The sequence below is a fragment of the Gavialis gangeticus genome, unplaced genomic scaffold (assembly GCF_001723915.1).
Source record: "Gavialis gangeticus isolate Ggan-Ray unplaced genomic scaffold, GavGan_comp1, whole genome shotgun sequence".
Taxonomy (NCBI): domain Eukaryota; kingdom Metazoa; phylum Chordata; order Crocodylia; family Gavialidae; genus Gavialis; species Gavialis gangeticus.
In genome coordinates, this window is record NW_017729019.1 from 5,674,664 (window position 1) to 5,682,899 (window position 8,236).

Here is an 8,236-nt window from a genome sequence, read left to right on the forward strand (position 1 = left end):
GAAGCTCCCTGCTGCAGCCACCGGGAGCTGCCCGAGTCATCAAAGCTTTCTGAATCTTTTCCAAAGATTCAGAGAGCTTTGAATCGATTCGGACCTTTAAATCGGTCCCCTGACTCAGATTCAGAGATTCGGCCACCCAATCGGGCCGAATCTCCTCCAAATCGAATCACCACCCAAAGCTTTGCACAGCCCTACCAGTCAGCCCAGCCAGGAGGGGGCCAGACTCCTACCTGGTGCCTAGCCACATGGCTCTGCACTTTCAGCACCCATGTGCCCCAGCCAGCTGCCTGACGCCACCACCCGGAGCTGGGGCCAGAGCAGTGCAGGAGCAGCCCTGGTGTAAACTCTTCCCCCTGGCTCAAATTGCTACTGTAAGCGTACACAATGCAGTTGGGAGTAGTTTACTCCACTTCAAACTGCTCCAGAGTTTATTGCTTCAAATTAATTGCACGTGTAGAAGCACACAGTCATATTTTCTTCACACTATGAGGAGCAAATGATGTTGAGTGGTCTCCATGACATGCTTTGGGTGCCACCTCTTTAATGGGGGACAGTAATGGGGTTTTTTGTTGTTTCCCCCTTCTGGAATTATGCATAAGGAATTTGTGCTTCTTCTGACATTTTCTGGGAGGGTTTAGTTGTTCTGAGCACACAAAGGAGAAACAGGAGCAGTTTCCTTGAAGGGAAATCACGTTGCTGGCGATTTGCTCAATCTCTGAGTGCAATGAAGTGTTATGGCACTTCAAAGTTGATTTCTAGGGGCTTTCCATTCCACCACCCCCAGTCAAGCCCTGCTTTTCCTTGCTGCCAGTGGGAACTTCTTCGGGCTAGTAGATTGCCCTGAGCACCACTATGATCACCAGAATGCTTTTATATTTGGACAAGGAGAGAAAATACAGAGCAATTCCTTGTACCTTTCCCCTGAAAACATGTTCTACCTACATTTACATACAGGGCTGGATTTTGGGTGCTCAGCTTTAAGACCACTCTGAACGTTGGATGACTTCCAATCTGAATTTGCTTCTGAGCACCGATTCCCAGTCTCATCTGTGACCTTTGAAAATTCACATGCTGCCCTATTACCTTAAGCAGCAAAAAGGGATACCATTTACAGTTTGTCTATATAACATTTTAACACCAAATCTGGACTTTATTCTTGTTAGACACAACTAGTCTGGCATCAATGAAGTGCTAGTCTCCCCCACCCCTCTGACACCCACCCAGACAGACATGCACACACATGCTAAGCTGCTCATTTGTCATCCTTAAGCTAATTAAATCACTACTGTGAAGTGCTTCCTTGTCAAAACTTCACCTGGAGTATAGTTTCATCTTCCATGTGCCATGCAAATTATTCAGCCTGGCAGAAAGTCAAGTACTTGCAACTGAGCTGCTGTTACCAAAACTGGAGTTTTCAGTCATTCTTTTCGGATATGTAGCACTCTTACTTGGGAACAGCCTGAACTGAGATATTAAGAGGTTTTCTGCTTTGTGCTTTAATGTCACATCTTATCTCATTGAAGCTGGACCCGCTAGCAGCTGTATTTCTGAGCAAGTGAACAAAAGCTGATTGAAAATCTATCATCGTGACTTTTTGGAAGGAAATATTTTTAAACTAAGCATACATTTTTGCATGCAGGCACACACGCAAATGTGCATTTTGGCAATTTGGGGGCAGGAGTTCAATGAAAAAGAGATAAAACTGAGCACACACTGAAAACCTAGCAATGGATAGCAACTAAAAGTAAAAACAGTATGATTTCTGGTTGTCCTCAAACCAAAATTTTTGCATCTTCTGTTTTTCACCAGCAGCCTAAATGTGTCGAAGGTGGGAAGGGAATCCCACAGCAAAAATAATTCCTTTCACATTTTTCATGGGGCAAAAACATTTCTTAGAGAACTCTAGCTGGGAGATATCCTCAGCCAAGCTGCTACTGTAAATAGCAAGTTGGCTTGAAAACATTGCTTTCCCGGTGCAATAATAATAATTTTGTGTCAACATGGACTAGCCAGGACTAATTTTGAAATAAAACAGTAGCTTTATACCTTCCTCTGCTAGGAACTGCTCTCAGTGCTAACTTGTTAGTGTCAGTAGAGTTCACAGTCTGGACATTTGTCCTCTGAGACCACACAACTCATTTCACATAGGACACCAAATAATCCTTTGGGCACAGAACTAGCAGTAAACATCTCTTTAACAATACTAATATCTCTCAAACCAGCCAGCACCCTTAAATGAGCTTTAACTGGAACGAGCTTTTCATTACTGCTTAGATGGCTGAAAACGCTCACTGCACAAGCCTTTGGTGGCCATTCACATATGCCAACATAAATCCTGGTTTGATGCCGCTGTGGTTACTGGTTTTGTTTCTACACCTTACAAATAACCTGTGTGCATTACTTATAAACACATTACTTTTTGTTCTGTATTTGACGTGGAGCCTTCCTAATACATGAATAAAGCCAAGAAAGACCACTTGGACTTCGTAGACGATTTTCTACAGCTAGTCAAATGCATCTCTCAGCAAGTCTCCTGACTTCACTAAAGTTACAGAAATCATTGATTTGGCTCATATTCTCCTTAAGAGCTGTGGGCCAAATTCTGGTCTATTAACCAATGCAAACTAAGAATAGCGACACTGATTTCAGCTGAGAAGGACTCCACTATTAGTAGTGTGGTCAGAATCAAGTGTCGGACACTTCTATGTCTACCATGCTTACCGATACTTTATCAGTGAATATCATTTAAAAATGGTTCATCTGTTGTTCCAAGTTTTAAATGATCACACTTCAATACACAAATGTAATCATTCATGAATGCTCCTAGCCTCTATGCTTAAGATTACTAACAAGCTAAACACAATAGAGAATAAAATACAGTGTAGACACACTAAAATATATTTTACTTATTGCAGCTCTGTCATGAATAAAAGCCAACAAGATGTATTACAAATATTGGTGATTATTTTGTGTAAACCCTAATGATTCAAAAACTAATACACCATCATCAGAATGCAATGATACAGGGTAATTTATGGCTTGGAAAAAGAACAATTCCCTTTGAATTGTTTTCAGAAGGTGCATCGTTTCCATCTATCCATCTTGCACCTTTCTCAAGAGCATCAAGAATTATCACAGGCACAAAACTGAACATTAAGGGGATCCAGGAGCCATTTTCTCTTTGGTCCAATGGGATCCTTTTAACAGGATTGATTTACATTTTGTCCTGTTGAAATAGAAGAAAAGGCCTGTTTTAATACAATGCGATGTTATACATTAAGGTCAGTTATGAGTCGACCCTGCTATTACTATAATTAGCACTCCTTTAAGCACAATAAATGAACTAAAAGCCAAATCAGCCACTCACCTCAAGTCTAAGTCAAATGGCCTGTGTTATTTTTTCCCCTCGTGCAATAGGAATATCCTGTCACGGAGGTGGATGGTGTCTGCTTGTTTCTGACACAAAGATAAGGATTAGACAGAGTTTGCCTTGGGTAAGACTCAGATTCAGAAATCCTATACCCCTACGAAACCCTATCTCATCTTGTTGTCCTTGGCTATAAAAGAAACACAAGGCAGAAGCACCCTCCTCAAAGCTGCACGCTCAAACAAAATTGATGTTTCTTGTGTGGATAAGGGTCAACATTTGAAAACAAACTCAAGTCGTGTAAAGCCAGTATTTCAAGAGCTGCTTCTTTCAGAGGGAGGTGAAAGTAGACCAGATCGCTTGGGTCCTCATCTGATTTTTCTCAACTAATAAGCGACTTGGGGATAGGACCTCAGGTAGCATAACCTTACAGTGCAGACTGTCTCTGATTTTCCAGCACAGTGCTCTAGCAGCCGGCCACAGGGCAAGCATCATTCAGTCACCGCTCCAGCCCTCTTTTGGAAGCTGGCCTCCTAGTCAGCCAAGGAAAGGAGATATGTGGGACCAGAAAAGGCCAGTCTGGTGGCTCAGCGAGATGCCTGCTGCACTAGATGGGGGACAGCCTTGAGTTCTGGCTTGGGTGCTTGTTCCCAGTGTGGTGGAGACTTCTCCATTGCACTGCACTGCTTTCCACTGCACTGCATTTTACCCAGTAACTATTAAATGCAAGGGGCAGTGGCTCAGCTTCAAAAGGACGTAATCCCAGCCTATGGCATGGTGGTTAGGGCACTGAGAAGCTGACCTATTGCAGTTCAACCTCTGTCTGGGTAAAGTGGTCCTGCCAATGGGTTTCCAGTTTACTAAGCAAGCGCCCTCAGCATTCAGCTGTTGGACTTGAAACACAGTGGACGTATGCTCGCTCAGCCTACATGTGCCCACAGTGAAGGGCTAATGGAATCACCACTTGGGCAACAGTGCCCTAAACACCACTTTTATGGCCAAAAACAGCATTGTTTTTGGTGTACAGAGGGGGAAAGAATTCCACTGGCAGCACTAAAATGTTTCATAGATTTGTACCAAATTAGGATTGGTTGGGCTTTTTTCTGGTTCGAAAAATTCTGCAATGTTGGGCTGCGGGCACTTTCACATGGAAGCATTTATGTTCTTTTGATGTCCCGTTACTTTTTGTTTCTAAGTGTCCTTTAATTTGATGTGAAAGGAGTTGAAAAACCACACGCAAAATCATTTTGTTTTTCAACTTGTTTGGTATTGCCAGCAAACTGAAACAATTAACAGTTCCCACAGCTGGAACTAGCAGCATAGAATAAGGGCAGGAAAGAGATGCGGAGAATGATTAGTACTGAGCAGGAGTCAGCAATGTTTTCTGGTGGCAGACCAGTATGCCCCAGCTTGGGTCCCCGGCAGGCCCGCTCTAGGACCCGGCCACCACTGCTATTGCCACTCTTCTCCCCACCACCACGTCTCTTTGCCACCCTGCTGTGATATGGCAGAGGAATGCCTCCCACCACCAAACACTGCCAAAGGCCCAGCTTAGCAAGCTGAATCCAGCCCATGGGCCGTAGGTTACAGACCCGGGGCACCAAGTGTTCACAAATGGTGCAGTGCATGAGAATATGGATAAATCTTCCCAAAGGAAAGGATGGAGGCCTCATCCCCAAAACTACACTATGCAAAGAACAGGTGAACAGGCCATATACAGATTAATCTGGGTAGAGCCAACTAGACAAAGCCTTGGCTGGGATGATCTAGTTGGGGATGGTCCTGCTTTGAGCAGGGGATTGGACTAGATGGGACCTCCTGAGGTCTCTCCCAACCCTCATTTTCTACAGTTTTATGACCCAGCTGCCTTTAAGATTAGGGGCAGTTAGATCAGAGAACAAACTCTGCACCGCCTGAAGAGGAAAGACCATGATCCTACCATGATTTCTTCATGGACCAATCCCTGAACATGTTTAGGGTCCTACAGACTCCTTTGGGGCTCTGTAATTCTGTCTCACATTGCTCACAGATTGCAAGAATAGGACCTGGCAGCTCCCGGGTGATATACAGACTCCACTGAACTCAATGGCACCATCATTAATGGGTCATCTTCATCTCCAGCCTCTGCAACCAGTGATGACAACAGTTATGTCCTTCACCATAGAGTCTCTGCACTTTTCAGTCCAGAGGTCTTCAGTAACTGGGAGACATCTCTGTAACAAAAGTGGTAACAGCAGTAGAAATACGTAGGATCTCTTCTAGTGGTGCTACTCCAAGTCAGCTCCTTCTGCTGTTTTGCTTCTGGATAGTACCTGAGTCTCACTCACCAGCAGGCTCCAGTAGTTCCCTACCCCTAAATGGCCCACCGGAAGTAGGAAATGAATGGCAATGTTAACAGCAGTCACCAGTTCCCAAGTCAAAGGAAATTTCCAGATGTCTTTAATAGCATTCCCACCCCTGTGTTGTAATTACCCATTTAACTGAATGGTAATAATAGGAACTAGTGTACTAAGTGGCATATCAAGAATCATGTTAGCATATCAGTCTAAACAGGAATACTAGAAAGACTGTGGCTTAGAGAAAGGCTTAAAGTTGTTACAATGATGTCAGGAGATATGGCATAAAAGGCGCACTCATTAATACCTAATTGGGTAAATAAATAAAAGATGCCACTAGTCTGTGAATCCTGATTCTTCCTCCCTGTCTCACACCCTGTGTTCCTCCTTCATCTTTATTCCTGTCTAGAACCTCACCCCCAAGCCCCCTTGGGCACTCTCTCTCTCCATCTCTCATGTTCTCACTGTCTTTGATACACATATGTAATTGTCTGTAATTGCCTGTTCACTAAGGAGGGCTAGTGCTATGGGTGAGACATTACAGGGCAACTCAGGAGACCTGGGTATTTTTCCAGGCCCTGCCATAGCTTCCTCCTGTGACCTTAGGCTTGACACACAAACCCTTGGTCTCACTTCCCCACCTGTGCAATGGGGATCTTCTTCTTTCGTATGGCAGCAGGTATCAACTTCCAAATCTACGAGACACTGTCTGCTATTATTGCTCAATGTGCAGATTCTATCTACCCTGTCTGGGTGTTTGTAAAATTTGCAGCTTTTGATTAAGTGCTGTGCTGTTTGTTGGGCACTACATTCATGCAGGGAGGCTGTCCAATTCATCTGTCCCCTATTTAGGTCATAGATACCTTGGAGCATGGACTGGCTTGCTGAGCAGACAGGAGGAGCATAGGACCCCAGGGCAGCATCAGTAGGACATCTGGAGAGTGCTCTGCACGCTGCCTAGTAAGCTGGGGCCAAACTTTTTGGCAGGCATGCTACAGATTAAGCCTGCACCCTCCCCAAATGCCACTCTGATCCCTTTTCCCCGGCTGATCTGCCACTCTGCTTTCTACTCCTGCCTGATCCTGTTGCTGTGCTGCCTGCCCCCTCCCTAATCTGCTGCATGCTGCACATGCAGGCTGCCAGTGCCGCTTGATGCATTCATGCTGTAGGTTGCCCCTTCCTCCCCTCTTCCCAGCCTAGCACCTGGCCTGATGATTGGGATCACTTTGCTGTAAGGTGGGAGATGGTTTAAACTCCCTCTGGGAGAGAGAAACTAGATCCTAGATCTGCTTCTGCTCCCTAAGCAAGTGCCCCAGCCACCAGGTTATTGGGCTAAAAGATGAAAGGTCCCTCCCCTTTCTCCTCCATTTTACTGCCAGTAGGTGCACACACACGTGAGTGGATTCGGTGTCTATCTGTGCTGGAGGAAGATCAAATAGTGCAAAAGTGCCAGACGTCACCATTATGCAGCTGCAGGAGTGCAATGGGATTTGGCCGATCGCACCCTCCCATTCTGCATTTTGGGTTTCTCTGTTCTTCTGCCCTTGGAAATGCCAGAAACACTTAAAATGGGACACGCTATAGCATATCCCGGGAGAGCATGCTGAGAAGAGATGGATGGAAATGAACATATCAGCTGCCTTTTTGAGCATGCACAGCTGAAAGCACCTGCCAGGTAACCCAACCCACCTGGCTTCCCTCCAGAGGGCGGCTCACTTTGGTGCACTAGTTGAACTCCCAGCATGACCCAAACTGGCCCACCTGGGGAGCTTTGAAATGCCTCAGGGAGGAGGAAAATTAACATGGAAACATGAAGACTGAAAGAGGAGACCCAGGCAGGAAACAAAGGCTTCTCAACATGAACTCTCTTCCTCTTTGGACGTGACCTCATCCTGCCTGCCATCTGGCAAATACTTGGCATGTACCGCCTGTTCCTGAGGCCGGGTCAGGGATGGCTGTGGACAGTCAAGTGCTACTGGACTTGGCAAGTTGAGCCATCTGCCTGGCTGTCTTGCTCAGTCAGTTCCCTGGCAAGGAAGCTGGAGTGGTGTTTAGTTGCCAGGGGGAGAAAGGGGCTGGCTCAAGATGGCATAATGGAAAGAGCAGAAGACTCTTCTGTGCTTCTCCGGGCACCAAATCTAACGTTAACCCTTCACAGTGTTGTCAACCTGGGAATGGAGCTGGGGGAACAATAGATGGTTCTGATTCATTGGCTGTTTGGAAAGGCCAAATCAAAACCAGTTAAGGTTAGACCAAAACCAAGTATTTTTAAGATTATTTTAGGGTAAATCAAACAGTAGGAAATGTACTCATTTGTACATCAAAAAAACCTTTTGTTTCGGTGACGACAAAAGGCTTGGGCAGAGCCGCCCCTAGGCTGTGGCGAGTTGGGGCGACCACCCCGGGCCCTGCAGAGCTGGGCAGAGCGGCCACAGGCCCTCCTGCGGGGCCCGCCTGGAGCTGGCAGCTCAGCCCCAGGCCACGGAAGAAGCACAGAGATCCCCCCACCACCACCACCCTTTGCAGGGTACCA

General features: G+C 45.9%; 1 long non-coding RNA gene across 1 annotated transcript in view; it reads right to left on the reverse strand.

Moving 5' to 3' along the window:
• Positions 1-2,811: 2,811 nt before the first annotated feature.
• The window catches only part of LOC109295196, a 16,210-nt gene continuing 10,785 nt past the window's right edge, over positions 2,812-8,236 (reverse strand). The window contains exons 2-3 of the long non-coding RNA XR_002096688.1: positions 3,368-3,456; positions 2,812-3,226 (exon numbers count right to left, since the gene is read on the reverse strand). This is a non-coding gene — a long non-coding RNA (uncharacterized LOC109295196). The remainder of the gene's footprint in view (positions 3,227-3,367; positions 3,457-8,236) is intronic.